We start from the raw sequence: 15,903 nt of genomic DNA on the forward strand, positions 1-15,903 counted from the left end.
CACAAACTATCTAATTTTACAGGTAAACAGTACACTACAAGATGAAACTGAAAACATTTTATGCAAGAAATATATATTACAGTAACAGAACATTGATTCATAATCGATCAGCGATGCCTAGTTTGATCGTTTGATAGTTTGATGTTCGTGAGTGATGAACAGCTGCTCAGAGACGGCAGGCTCCAGCTCGGCTCCGATTGGTTGTTTTCCTCCGGTCTGTGGAATCCTGCAGATGCCATTAGGAGCACCAGAGGACACCAGAGGCACATGATTTTTTTTTCAGATTACCTGTCTCATGCTGACCTTTGACCTTTGACCTTACTGTCAGGATATAGTGACCATTTTATAAAAATAACTTTTTTTAATCATATTCGCTCCATTTCTACCCACTGCTTCTTTAGATTTGTTATATAGACACATTGTTGTGATGCAAAATTTATACATTTATAGCATATTCTGCATTAAAAAAAGGCTTTATAATATCCAGGAAAGACATGCACACCTAATGCATTAACACAGACTTTGCTGTAGATGTATTACAGTTGGCTGGATGTGGGCAGCCACAATGTTGAGCTTAAGGTGTGATGGGCATCTCAAGCAGAAAACCCTCTATCATTTATTTATTTATTTTTGAGGGTGGGGTGACAAGCTTCAGAGTCTTTGCTGTCTCACTCTGACGGATGCAAATAACTCCCCTTAGAGCACCGGGAGGACGTGACAGGCCATGAAGTGAAGAGGTCAGAGAGTAACTGTGCAGAGAGCACTTTGGGGGAATCTCAGGTTACATAATGTCCTCAGTCAACTGTCAGTGTCCAAATGCTGAGCAGCGTCTCCACCTGGTGGAGGTCAGCAATTACTGCGGGCGCTGAGACACATTTAGTGAACTCTCCATTTACCTACATTTTTAATCTGTAATGAGATTTGTTTCTACCGTCATACATGTCAGAAGGAATACATTATAATGAATAGTCTCCGAAGCTCAACTGCAGTAGAAGAGGATGTCTTTTTAAATAAAGCTAAAATTAATAATCCCTTTTTATACACAGAACTCTTTAATACGGCTCTTAATTTTTTGGGAAATGAGCTTATTCACTTTCTTGCCAAGAGTTTGATGAGAAGATTGATACGCTTCTCACGTCTATACGGTAAATATGAAGCTTTGGCCAATAGACAATTAGCTTAGTCGAGCACAAAGACTTGAAAGAAAAACCATGATGGAGCAGAAATCCCCCAATTGTATACTTTAAAGCCCTTTATAAACATTTTATAATAAGGTGAAGGTGATATGTGCATGGAATAAGGAAATTTGAGGAGTAAAACAATATGAATTTGATCCTTAGCGGAACTCATCTTGATTATGGGTTTAAGGCCTGACTAACATAAGGGATGGATGTATGTGACAAAATTCGCCTGTCAGCAAATAGAGCCTGAGCAACACGACCTCCTCTCTACCACTACGGAGTCTGTTCCATCGTGAGGAGTGTGAACAATATGGGAAGCAATAAACAATCAGTAGTTTACCGCAAAACATACAAGTCTAAAAACAACTCTTTCATCATTTCTATAGGTCAGCATTTCTCAGTTTTGGGGTCTGGAGCTCGTTTTTTAAAAGCAGGTGATTTCTCAGACTCATATCTTGTTATTTGGCTAGCATAAAAACAAATATTAAATACAAAACTAGATTCACCATGCACTTGAAATACAACAAGAATACCCTTCTCTATTTGACATGACAACTTGACATCTGTTTAAAAGCTGCATTAATGGGAATTTCTGACCCCATAATTGAGGTCTGATAAGTTTAAGAAAACCTGTTTTAGGTTATCTTTTGCTTTTTAGAAAAGTATGTGAGTTACTCTCACCTTATCATGACATTCTAATAATTCAAGACCAGACTGTTGCTCAAAATGAATTTCACACCCCCAGTATAAAAATAATACACTGTACACACAACATGGTTATGAAAGCCTGGGTGGCGAGTCGCCGATTGGACAGCTAGGACAGCGGAGGTAGCCGATTGGTTCTTGCTGCTGCTGTGTCGGTCTCTCAGCCCTCAGCTCACGCTTCAGAAGACAAAGATCAGAGAAATATGAGAGCAGACTTTTGCACAATTTCACCATTAATATCAGGTTGCAGGAGCAGATCAGTACCATTAAAGAACTACAGTCTACTATGTGATATGAATGCTTCTCCCCTGCACTTACAAACAAAGCAACAGTTTGATGTACTGCATTTCTCTCCGAACCTTTTTAAACTCATTTGCTGAATCTTGCACACCAGGTTACTATTACTACAATAATTAATTTCACTTTAAGTGTCTGTTATCATTCAGGTGAAAAACAGACTGAGATGCAGCTCAGCACTGTGTCAAATTGTTCTAGTCATAAATCAGAAATAAAAAAATAATCAACTCATTATTTAAAATTAATTGTAAAAGTGTATAAGGGCTTAGAACATTATGATATAAGTATATGATGGTCATTCCCATGCTCTATTATGTCTCATAAATTGTTGCAGCAATTTCTGGGTTGATACTATTTGTTATACAGATTTGGTGCTAAATGTAACCATTTTTTACCACTCAAGAATTGATAAAAAATTATCAATAATCCCTCCAAAATACCACATTAAGACACCAAGACCTTGAGGAACACCATAAAAAAAAACATGCTGTGATTTGGTTTCAAAAACTTTTGACATTTGGAGATTTCTGCAAGAATTTAATTTTTAGCCGATTGGATGGCGAGCACTTCTGTTGTGTAAACTACTCATACACCCCATTATTTTCAGTCTACCTAGGAAAGCCATCCATCTTCTGAATGCTCTACGTCTTTAGTTAGTGGCTGTAAAGTTTAATGAGGCTGTGATTATCCTAGAGGTCACCACAGGTCATTTTATACAGTGAGGTCCCATTTAAAAAAAAAAAAAGGTCTCACTACAATGAAAGGGCTACTATGGGGACTTACATCATCACACATGAATACAGTTGGGCTCATTGGATCCAAAAGAGTCTCAGCTTTACAGTGATACCCAATTTATATAATTTCAAGACTGTTTAGGGACCCCTATGCAGAAATATTCAAAAACACCATTTTAGAATAGGCAAAAATAACACATTTGTACTGCATGATTTTGCCTCAAACTGCATGTGATTATCATAAAGTGGGCATGTCTGCAAAGGGGAGACTCGTGGGTACCAATAGAACCCACTTTCATTCACATATCTTGAGGTCCGAGATCAAGGGACCCCTTTGAAAATTGGCATGCAAGTTTTTCCTTGCCAAAATGTAGCGTAACTTTGAAGCATTATTTAGCTTCCTTCCAAACATGCTAGCATTGGTTGGTACCAATGGATTATTTAGGTTTTCTAGTTTCATATGATATCAGCCTTTATTCTAGCTCTAAAACTGAGCCTGCTACAACCTCTGAAAAAAGTCGGCCGAGGGCGCCCTCAAGGAGGGGAAGAGGTTAAATGATTCTTAGAGGGAATTATTAATATAATGAAGCTAGTTTAATGACTCCTATTACATTAACAATATAATTAGTGGCTGTGCGCTGCACCGTATGTGTGTGTGCTGCCTCCCTGCCTGCCTGCCTTTGGTTCCCTATTGTGTTTCCATTGGATACTGCTTTTCTTCCATCTCAGACTCATCTCCTCGGTGCTCCAACTACTGTACATGAGTATGCCAATTTTTGCAGTACGAGGAAAATCAAACATGTTTAAAGATGGACGAAACATCTGGGAAAACTCATGCTGAGGTGAAGACATGTCTTGCAATGGCTTGAACTTAAAAGACCTGTTGTGACGAGGGCAGATTCTGTGCAGACTTGAGGGTTTTTGTCTTAGATCTGAGACATTTGTCAGGCAAAACCAGTGGGCAACATCCGGGTCTGAAAAGTGAAGCCAATGCGGAAGTGCCTTAAACCTGCAGTAGGCAGAATGTTTTTGGCATCATTGGACAAAAATTCCATAATAACCTTTCAGCATATTGTAATTCAAGTGTTCTGACTACTGCATCTCCTCACAGCTCTGTTTTCAGGCTTTAAAAATGTAGCCCGTGACAGGAGACTTTGGCCAGTCACAGGTCATTTCAGAGAGAGAGAGTTCCTATTGGCTGTTCATTCAACGGAGGCAGCTGTCAAGCACTCGCAAACTCCGATCTAGGCAGCACTGATCAAATATGAATCAATATTCTGTTACTGTACTGCCTATTTCTTTCCTCAAATGTTTTCAGAAACATCTTGTAGTGATGAGAACTGACAACACTTGCCGCATGGTGCAATGTTTAACATACTGGCAGTATTAACGCACTGCATCACCACAATCTGCCCCTACTGAACCTCACAACTGATTATTCAATAAATACAGTATGCAGTATGAATCATTCTGATGAGTTTTTGATCTTCCCTCATACATTAGTCACTGAAGACCGAGACGGGTCCAGCTCATCTTGCAGCCCCTGCCAGGCAAACATCTTCTCTGGTCTCTGCTATCAGTTTTCCATAAAAGAAGAAATCTTGCAGAGGAGCTTTACCTGACCTTGTCAGCCCTAATACCTCCTGGTACTAGGAATCAATTTCCTTTGTCTGACTGCTAAATGTTTGGATGCAGCTACACAGACAAACCAGAGGAAGTGGATGAGAGGGAAGCGAATACTGATCGTCTGCCAAAACCAGCAGGGGGGTACATGATCGGTTACAGGTGGCAGTGAATGTTGATTTAGACGGACTCAGTTGACTGCTGCTCTATATGCTTATAAGCATGTACATATTCAGTATGTGTGTTTAATGCAGAAAAGGGTACCAAAATGTTATCAACTAGATCAGCATATTTTGTGCAAATAACGTTTTTTATGCAATAAATAATAATGCCTCCTGCATTTTATTGTCATTGCGGTAGAAAGAAATTCTAAACTAACCAGTTTACCAGTTAACTGTCCACTAAAACCCAGATTACTGAAATTAAAGGGGACATATCGTGCTCATTTTCATGTTCATTTAATATACCTGAATTCACCCTCCGTCTGAAATGTTCCGTTTTAGTGCCTGTCTCTTTAAGACCCCCCTCCCGAACAAGCCCAGCCTGCTCTGATTGGTCAGCGTTTCCGTTCTTCTGCATCTGCGCTGTTGCCGTCTTCACGGCGCCATTGCAGCCGGGGACTCACTGTGTGTGTGTGTGTCAACTACACGAAGTTTAGCGGCACGTCTTCTACCGGTGACTGTATAGTTGTGCCATCACAAGTCCGGACAACTCATTTAAAAGTACAGTTTCTAAATAGGGGACAGTGTGCATATCACTTTCAACAATATGGGAACTTTAACTGATTGGATCAATTTGCTTTGTCATACATGATAGTGAAGTGAATGTTTTGGGGTTTTGGACTGTTGATCAGACAAAACGAGACATATGAAGACGTCACCTTGGGCTCTGAGAAATTATAATGATATTTCTCCATTTTCTGACATTTTAAAGTGAAAAACGCTTAATCGATTAATGGAGAAAATAATCAGAAGATTAATAGATAATGGTAATCAAAGTTAGTTGTAGCCCTGATTAATATAATTCCTTCAGAAAGGCAGTGAAACAGTAATGTGTATCTCTATCAGCCATCTTTAAAACAGGTTTCACTGCAGGTTTTGCAGACTGATGCTACCGACTCTGGTTGAGTGAAATCAGATATTTAACCCTGTCATATTGGCAGCAGACACCACTATCTGTCCAACATCTGGGTTTAACAGCAAGGACAATATTGGCATCAGCAAACTGATAACATTGCTGTAACCTCAATACATACACCCACCTCACACATTGCCAACACTCGCAGCCAACACATGCTGCATGATGTGATGCCAGCGACTTGGCATCTGCCGCCTCAAACCTGCTCATCACCACTTGATACCTCTCAGCAGCTCAGTGGTCCTTTTATTTTGTAAATCCTACCTGGCTTGTGTCAAGATGGCTGTGAATCAAGAGGAGAAATCCAGTAAGTACACAAGCCCGGATCGACCGAGGCTGATGTTGCCTGATGTTGACCCACAACACACCGGGGCCTAATAATGTTTCTGACTGCCTCAGAACAAGTACAAAATAAAATACATGACATCCATGCTGCTTCACTTTCACCATTTCCTTTCCTGTTGTTTTCATATCAGATATAAAAAAAAGAACAAGAAATCTGTCTGGAGCCGCAAAAACATATTTGAGCCTCATAATGAAGCCTATTATTAAGTCTAATGCAGTGAGAATGAAAGTGCAAATGAGAGGCGAGGCTATAGCTATGAATTCTAAGTCCAAAAAAAAGAAAAGTCTTGGAGGAAAATAGAGAAGTTAATAGTGCATGGACAGATTCGTTTGCTTTCACTGCCAACGCTGCTGGCTTGATCTGCAGTGAGAAATTAGCAAACATCAAAAAAAGTAATATTGAAAGACATTTCCAGAACAAGCACACTGCATTGGCTGAAAAGCCAGCAGGAGCTTCCAGTCAAATCTCCTGAGACGTTATTTTCAGTGGAAACGCAAGACTAGCCACGGCGCTATTGAGGTTCAGCAAAGTCATAGGATAAAGCCGGGTTAATGTTCGCCGTAGTTTCCCCGGCGTGAGAGTGCACGAGCCAAAAATGACATCATCACGTATTGTGCGTGAAAGCACAAATTCTCTGCAAGCTGTCGCAGCGCTTGGATGTGCACTTCTGAATGCTTTAAAGCAGGAGATATTAGGGATCTACATGTGAGTAAATATTTTGCAAGCCAAATCAAATTGAACATCTTTGTGCATGCTCGTAGTGCGCGTGACATCTGTGGAAGTCCAGCGCGAGCATAAACCTGGCTTAAGGCGGCGCGCCATAAATGTACGAAGGCCAATGACGTACATTTCAGTTGACTAAAAAACTGACGAAATATAGAAACAGCAGAAACAAAGTGATACAGGCTCTAGAAGAGAAATAGAAACAGGATCTGGTTGGGAAAATATGACATGGACCTGATGGTGAGCCTGGAGCTGAATCTGGTTCAGACTCCATCTCACAGATGAGAAAGTCGAGTTCAAAGAGACAATTTCAGGCTCACACAGAGAGGCAGAAATGGGTACACTGTAAAACCAGTGACCTGGACAATGGGAAACCAGGGAACTGATAGATTAGGGGGACAGTAGGAGGATGCTCAGACTGGCAGATAGAAGGAAGGTTAGCTGACTGACAGACTAGATGAGCATTTCATAAGAGAATATGCTGCAGTGAATTAAATAAGCTGATAGACAGACAGAAAAGAGAGAATTCCTGACCAGGGAGCAGAAAGGCTGGCTAATGAGAGTGGTGAACAACCGACTGGGAAGAAGAGGAGCTGACTGAGTGGATAACTCCGGGGGTGGCCGGCAGCAGAGGATCTGAAGTGCTACACAGCAGAAAATGTGCCCCGAGAACCACAGGGAACAGGCTGGGACCCGCAGGGAGGCTCACTTGATGTGAACCCTGGAAGACGACAAGCAGAGAGTCCACGAATAATGCCTGCTGATACGGAGAATGTATCTCCTACTGATCTGAAATATATGAGAATATAAGAACAATGTGTTGTATCTATCCCACTAAACCCCCAAGTGGGGCTGTGCAATATGCAATGTTTTGATACTAGTGCCAAAATGATACTTGAAGTCTCAGTACCAACAGCTGCACAAGGACTTTGCCAAAATACTCTTAAATTGACAAAATTATCATTTAAATCCAGAACTATATTTGATAAAAGAATAAGTGAACAAGATCCCAAATTTGATGAGACCAGACTGTATGTAAAGATAGATGACATCACAGCTCCTGCTCCCCAAAAGTGAAGCCAAACTATCTGGATCGCCCCCTGGTGGCTGGCTGCAGTATAGGTCATAAAGCCCGACCCCTCCATGTGAGCGGATGGGACATGGGCAAAACTAAATAGTCAAAATACACGCCAAATGTTTTTTTTTGCCAATGATGGTTTCTTTTAGGTAGTTATTATTGCACAATTAGTTATTTGATGCAATAAAAAGGGGAGTGATGTCATGATTGACAGCTGCTCTGAGTGAATTGTACGTAGAATAGGAACGTGGAGAGGAGAGTAACTTTAACTTTCAATAACCGTGATTGTCTGTTTCAAACATAGACTGTAATGAACTTTATGTACAGTCTATGGTTCATACAATCACTGACCATAGCTAGTTTAGCAACATTTCCACTGATTGGGGTGAAGTAAGCCAGCGCTGCCAGACTGTCGTGTATGTTCATATCCACATGCAGATGGCGTTTCTGAAACACTCTGCGGAGTAGAACATGCATCAATTTGTTTTTAAATGTAGTTATAGAGATATTATGGTTAGTTGTTCTGTCTTTCTAGCCAAACAGCTACCGTGGTGCTAACGCAGCAGCTAGGTGGCTCACGCTTACAAGCTGCAGACATGCTCGGCACGTGATTGGCTCGGGCGGGTGTGTGGGCGGGACCTTGATACCATGACTCCAACACACGATCGGTACTGCGCAGACTCTGGTTCCAAATGATGTCATAATCTCAAGATGGCAGCTCCTGTATCTGGGATATTTGGGTTTAATTTTAGTACAGTGGAAAGAAGTGGAGACATGTCGTCCATTTATATATACAATCTATGGATCAGACATTCCACACCAACTTTAAGTACTTGACAATTTTTGACTGACACATTTCGGTCTATGGCAAAATGGTATTGTGGTTCGATACCCAGCCCACCCTCTAGAGGTAAAACACAGCAAACTGGTGTCCAGTTGAGGATGCATCCTTCTTCAAGGACATTTGCCTTACGGTATATTTTCATTTCACTTTCCAACTGAAAGGACGGGTACATTTCCACCCTCTTTTGTCTTCCCACCAACATCAAATCAGCTGTCCCCTTCTATCTTTCATTTTTGCAGGAAGTCAGAAATTACCAAATGATCTGAGCAACTGACCTGAGAGTGAATAAAGAAGTTAATTCATTCCTGAATGTGCTATTCAAATTATAAATGTAGCAGTTTATGAATATAATGCTGAATAACTTCAGGGTCAGAAACAGGATTACTTTATAAGTGAGGGTATTTTGCCAGCAGCAAAATCAATACAGAGGAAATTGAACTATAAGAGGGACTAATAGTGCTTACACTCTACGTGAGCTCAAAGAAAAATATGACTGGCACATTTAATCCCTGTTAGTACAGTTTGCAGTGAGAGAAGTCTTGTTTGCTATGCTACTTTAAATGCACGCCGATTGTAGTATTCAATGTGCTGGAAATGCACAAACGAAAGCATTTCTTTACACTCCAAAATCTCAGTTTATTCCCCCTGACAGACGCCTTTCATGTTGCCTGTTCGGCTCCTACACAAAGCCCGAGAAACAACTCACTAATGAGTTCATTTTGTGTTATAAAGTCAACACATGGTATTTGGTCTTTCATGAAAAACACAAGTGCTGACAAGGGTTTTCTAAAAGGCATTTTGCAGATGTCAAGCTTCTGCAGGAATAACTCATCTAAGAGCTCTCTTTTATGTCAAGTATTTCCAGAGAGGAAAAGTCAGTTGACCAGATCATTTAAGCTCAGGCAACAAAGTTATGCAACACACCATTTGCATTTAAAAAGCTCTGTCCAACACATTCAACTCAAGTGCACTTGACTCTGGGGAGTTGCATTTGTGGACTGATGAGACATTTCTTGGAGACTGTGGTCCGGCCCTATCCCCCTGACAGGCGCCTTTCATGATGCCTGCACATGTTTGGCTTAGAAAAATCTCAAATAAAATTTCTAATGAGGCCGCTAACTGTGAGAAAACATGTCAACCATACACTTTACAAACTTTATAAAGCATCTCCTGCAAGCGTCCAAGTCAGCCATCAATGGTACTAAAAGCACAGCTCAGGGCGTTATTGATTTCCTCCTCTGATGGGCTACTTTGCTTGACACCTCTTCTCCCACAGCGGCTCGTCTTCATCGTTGCTGTATGAACTCGGTGGCACATCTCCCCCCCCCAGCTTTAATTAATAGCTTTGTGCTTCCTACAGCTCATCTATTCCCTCAGACTAATTGCTGGTAGAAGCATATCTGCTAATCCAATTTGGAGCTCTGAATAATCTCCAGGAGCGTCTCGAGCTTTATTGAGTATTTGTGGGAACCTGCGGGTCTAATGGCTACTGTGTGCATATTTCATTTATCGGAGAAGGATATCCTCTTTTTAGGGCTGTTATCCCATTACCAAGCTGACTGAATGGACTGTATGTGAGGTATGTGGGTTACTGACATTGACTGTATATAAGAAGTGGACGTTGTCAACGTGACGTTACCCATTGGTTTGTGGACTGCCATTTTGAAGCTTTGGGTTTCGGCATTTTGGCCGTCACCATATTTTTTTTTTTTGGAACCAGAAGTGACACGAGAGGGTGAAGCTAAGTACAACCAAATGCTGAGTAATAAGGAATTTTTAGGTGACCAAAAATGTTAGAATTAACTTTCATGAACTGAAAACACACTGGGAAAGAGTTAAAGTTCTCAGACGTTAACACGGACAACTCCCAGACCGGACAACGCCGTGGTAACGAACTGTCAATCACAAGGTAACCACGCCATAAAGCATCCCCTGCTTTATGGTCTATTTGACTCTAAATGGGACCATAATTTACTAAATGAACATCATGCTGTATTGAAGCAGATTTGAAACTTGCGATTGAGACCATAAACTCATGTTTACAATGTTTACTGAGGTATTAAATCAAGTGAAACAACATAATATCACGCCAAAACGTTTAACAGACCCGCCTGTCCACCAGAGGACAACATGTCAGTGTCACATTTTGCCTCAGACACTGGAATATTACACAACTGTAAAAACGTGCAGTACATAAGTGAGTAAAACACCTACACAAACAACGTAATATCAGTACGGAAAACACATGACAACTGTCACTAACGTAACTTGCAAAACAAAACACTGGTCTCGAACACAGGTCTCCCGCTTGAATGTCCTGTGTTTGTTGGACCCAATGACCTCCCCACCTGCCCATCATAAGTGGTCTTTCTCACTTTATATACTACGTAACTAAATCTGAAGTTAGACTTCCGCCACTACACAGCACCTGACAACTGTCACCTTCATGCAGGCGTGTGATATTCACGTCTCAGCGACACAAAACGTGACACTGACACGCTTTCTTCCGGTGGACGGGAGGGTCTCTTAAACGCTTTGCCATGACACTGGGCTGAGTGAGAAGTAGGGTCATTTTCTCATAGACTTCTATACAAGCAGACTTCATCTTGCAACCAAAGGAGTCGCCCCCTGCTGGCCATTAGAAAGAATGGACGTTTAAGGCACTTCTGCATTGGCTTCACTTTTCACAACCAGAGGTTGCTGCCTGTCACTAACAGCATGGCATTTTGATAAGCCATTATTTTTGTTCAGAGTACTTTTTGAAAATTGAGACAGTATTTTAACATAACAACATGAGATTTCCTCCCAAATCCAACCTAGCAGTTTCATCTGTGAAGTCCACAGTAAAGGCTGGTGGAAGCTGCCAAGCCCTCTCAACAATGGTCACACTTACACATCAGTACTTGATTAATATAATGTGGTAATAACTTATCTATGTTTTGTCTTCTATTTTATTTGTTTACACATAAATCTAGAGACTATCTTGTGATCACACTAGCCGCAATGCCAAATCACACTACCGGCGCCCTCGCTCGGACCACACCCATCTTCTAGCTTCATTTTGATCTCATCTACACACCTGTAAAGTTTCGTGGCTGCATCTTGCATCTTGGTTGTGACGCTATTGACGTATCAACAAAATCAGTCCACAGATCGACAGAAAGACATAAACACCTGGCAAAGTATTCAAAACCACTTCTGTTGTAGTTCCCCCTACAATAGGTGTCTCCAGGACCACATTTCACCATGATGACACACAATACCAGTGTCGCTGTCTTGGCTAGTACAAATACAATTATAAAAGATGTGATATGTACACAAAGACATTATATACAAACACAATTCTACCTACATATACTCAGATTTACGTTCATTTAAAGTAAACAAAAGCATGTGCAGGAGAGGCAGGAGGGAAGCTAAAAGCTTATACAAACTCCTAAAACAAATGTAAGCTCTTAACTGGAACATAAAGGAAGATGAAGATGTTCAGACTGTCTATTAGGCTGCGAATGAACGACTAAATTACTGATGTGCAACATCCTGAGGCACCTTCAGCTCCATGTTGGCTAAGCTGCATCTTACATGCATTATGCATTGCATTATGTTAACTCAATATGTGTTCACCTACTTTTATGCTCATTTTCAATCAGCATTAGAGTAATAACCTGAGTGGAAGAAGACCGATTATTGCAACAAACGTTGACTGTGGTGGAAAGGTTAAAGTTGTGATACCTTCTGCTTCTTCCGGTGTAGACAAAGCATTCATGTCACGCTTCCACTCACTGTTAGATGCATCCTCTTCACCAGTAAGCCTGAAATATAAAGAATAAAAACAGGCAAGAAACATAACCGCAAAGTCTTAAGTTACGTCTAAATACATAGTCGTAGATTTGCATATAGAAAATTAAATAGTTCAGTAATAGATGCATCTTACACAACTGTATATATCATGCACTGTATGTCAGCTGTTACTGTGCAAGTTGTTGATATCTGTCTGTGTCATCGATACAAAGTCCTGAACATTTAAATAAACATTGTGAATAACCCCCATTATTCTTCAAGACAGCAAATTCACTCTAACAACAGTCACACAAATGCCTCATTTTCAAGAACAGCTTTCCTGTTAGTGCCAAACCGTGCTAAAAGGGAGTAAAAATGCTGTATTAAAAGTATGTCCATAACACTGATGTCACGGTAAAAGCTAAAAATGAGGATTTATGTGTTGATAAAGCACATCAGACTTCAGGATGGACTTCCTGCACCATCGGTCAGTGGCCACATGGTGTCAGTATGTAGCTACAAACCAGCTTGAGGAGAGACAACCACCTTCAACCAGCATCTTTCCAAACAGACGTCGAGTGTGTTTGAGGAATTAATGGCTGCGGTTAAACACTGTTTGGATGGGAGTCTGGGGGCGGTCAGCACAAACTGATGGTACACTGTACACAATGTACACGGCCTTGACGAGCTTTGGCCAACTGGACGAGTGCTTAATTTACTAAAGTGACTGTCTGGAAGAGTTGTGGGCCCTTCAACTACAGGACACTGCAGAAAAATCAACTATATACTCCATCTGAAGCTGTCTAGTCCACATCCCTTTCTGTTTCTGGGATATAACATCATTCCTGACCTGTGACTCCTGTGAGAAGAAATCATAGTTTAGCTCATAAAACAACTCGATGCCTTTGTCTTCATCTGGTTGTTTATGGTGCAAATGGAAGGGATCAGAGGCCCTTTCAAAGTCGGCGATCGGTCCACGACTACTTGGAGGCCAATTAGCTGGATTAACTAACCTTCTGAGTGCCACAACAAGGTTTTGTCGTGTCGCATCATTTGAATTAATGAGGCAAGCTTGATGAGAAACCTGAAATGACGAAACCGCAGCGAAAAAGTGATGAACATGCCTCATTTCCCTTCATTGTTTACTGTCTGCTGGATGGCGGTGGTCTGTCAAAATCTTTAATAAATTTACAGGAACTTGCAGTTACAATTTGGCGTACAGACGCAGTGAGTCAGAGAGACATTTTGCAGTCCTGTCAATCTGGCTGAGAGCTCGACTTCTCCCACTGCACTGACAATAAAAATCAAAATACATGTAAATTGTTTTCATGCCACTCTGCTCAGGGAGTGCATCTTCTCTATTAAACGTGCTGAAGGAGAGATTGGAAGTACATCTATTGTCTCTCAACGGCTCTCAACATGGCGACGAATGAGCAGCTAACGGTGCTAGCAGCGCTAACAGTGGAAAGAACGCCAAAAGTGCTGACAGAGCTTACAGTGTTAACCTGGGGGGGACCAGAGAGTGAGTGCTACGCTTATGCAACAACGCCGTCAGTTGGGACTGCATTATCAGTTGTAACCGCCATATGAGAGCAGTGCAGAGAGGCGGCTGTAAGTTAGACGGTGGGGCACGATCACATGCGGCCGACCCGGCTATGTAAACAAAGCACAGAGAAGCTCGGATTATAACACACACACAGGGAGAGTGACTTCATTCTCTGCTCAGGTAGACATTACTCCGCTATATCTTTACATAGACAATAGTCGTTTGCTGCTGTGTTAATGCTCTTTTCTACTCATTTTGAATTTAGCATCTTTAAAAGGTGCAATGTGTAATGCTTAGCCACATGCGAAACAAGAAAACGACCCTGACCTTCGTCCTGTATTCAACATTTGACTATGATTGAAAACTTAAAACTCAAAAATTCTAAATTGGCAAAAATTATTAGATTGTTAGACATTTAAAATGTATTCCAATTGTTTAACAGACCCCAATTGATTTTAGTTTTTTGTTAGTTTTTTATATTTTATTTTTATTTTGTATTCATATTTTCCTTTTTTTTGTTTGTTGTACAATTTATATTATTTTTATATTATTTTTATACTGTAAAATATAGTTGCAGAATTGTAATGAAAAATGTTTATGAATCTACTATATTGACCTTTTGAAAGAAAAAAGAAAACTGCATTACTGCATAACATGTTAGCAGTCATTTAGCTATTTACACATCCAGCAGGCACAGAGCAACATTAGCATTCATTTAGAGCTGTGTTTCTGTCCTCCATATGAATGTAAGTCCAATATTAGTTTTGCAAAAGCACAACACTCTCTCTACATGTTACTTTAGTTTGACAGTTAGCCTGTTAGTACAATTTAGCATCAGAGCTTCCAGCGTTTCCATGGTGCAATGGTGCATGGAGCCACATGGAAAAAGAGCAGAAAGGGAGCATAATAATCATTATGCTCACAGATACACAGCCACCACATATCACCGACTTATAAAGTTGTGAACATCCTAGCACTCACTTGGAGTTGGAGTAGCTCTTTAGTTGCTAACTTCATTTTCTGGGCAGGTTGAGCCCTGCAGGTTTATCGGGGTTTTTGCTGAAAACAGCTGCTGCAAGAAACAAAGTTGATGAGAGCAGTGAGACAGAACCAGGCAGAACTGTAAATGTGCTGCAAAACAACGAGCCAAGAGGCTAAAAAGCTTCTTAAAGAGGGGCAGAATGGAGTGATCAAAGCCTTTCACATTACACATGCTTATTTGATTGATTCTTAGTAGTGGAGCTTTACCTTATGAAAGCAAAGGAGCCCACTGTGGGTGCATCAAGGTTGGTGTTCTGTGATTAACTTTTCTTCTCAACATCTTCCACATGTACCTCTTGTGTAACCATGAAAACGTCACAAAGCAGTAAAAGAAAAGCACAAACTGTGCCGCATGTGTGCACGCTAAAAGGATTAATCACATATTCATGAACCAAACACTTTTCATCTCTTCCCCCATGTGATAGCGACATGACTCATATGATGCATGTCTGTCGATTCATCGAACAAGAAAACAAATGGGTGGCGAAGACGGAAATCAATGAGGTGAGTCCTTGAGATCAATCCTGTGGCTGCGCTCCTGGTTTCCATTTTTCTCCTCACACACACACACACACACACACACACACACACATGCACACACACATGCACCACATGACCCCAAACTCATTTAGGCTGACAAAGACTAAACATGTTACCGCCTGCACAGAGAAATCTACATTGCTCAAAATTGTCATCTCTTCAATCTCACGTCGACAGTAATGATCCGCCATTTTGAGACATGCAATTTCAAGAAAAAATGAGTTTGAGGGGAAGAAGAGATTCTCAGAGTGAGGAGAGGAGTGAGAGAATCAAAGCGAGAGGGAGGGGAGAGTGAGGGGGTTTTTGCTCTGAATCATTAGTTCGATGG

At 41.0% G+C, this 15,903-nt stretch overlaps 1 long non-coding RNA gene across 1 annotated transcript; it reads right to left on the reverse strand.

Annotated features, from left to right (window-relative positions):
• Nucleotides 1-1,137: 1,137 nt before the first annotated feature.
• LOC141778243 (uncharacterized) lies at nucleotides 1,138-15,078 on the reverse strand. The gene is made up of 3 exons (XR_012596019.1): nucleotides 14,976-15,078; nucleotides 12,401-12,480; nucleotides 1,138-2,063 (listed from the first exon to the last, which is right to left on the reverse strand). It is a non-coding gene; the product is annotated as an uncharacterized LOC141778243 (long non-coding RNA).
• Between the last annotated feature and the right edge of the window lie 825 nt (nucleotides 15,079-15,903).

The sequence above is a fragment of the Sebastes fasciatus genome, chromosome 12 (assembly GCF_043250625.1).
Source record: "Sebastes fasciatus isolate fSebFas1 chromosome 12, fSebFas1.pri, whole genome shotgun sequence".
NCBI lineage: Eukaryota > Metazoa > Chordata > Actinopteri > Perciformes > Sebastidae > Sebastes > Sebastes fasciatus.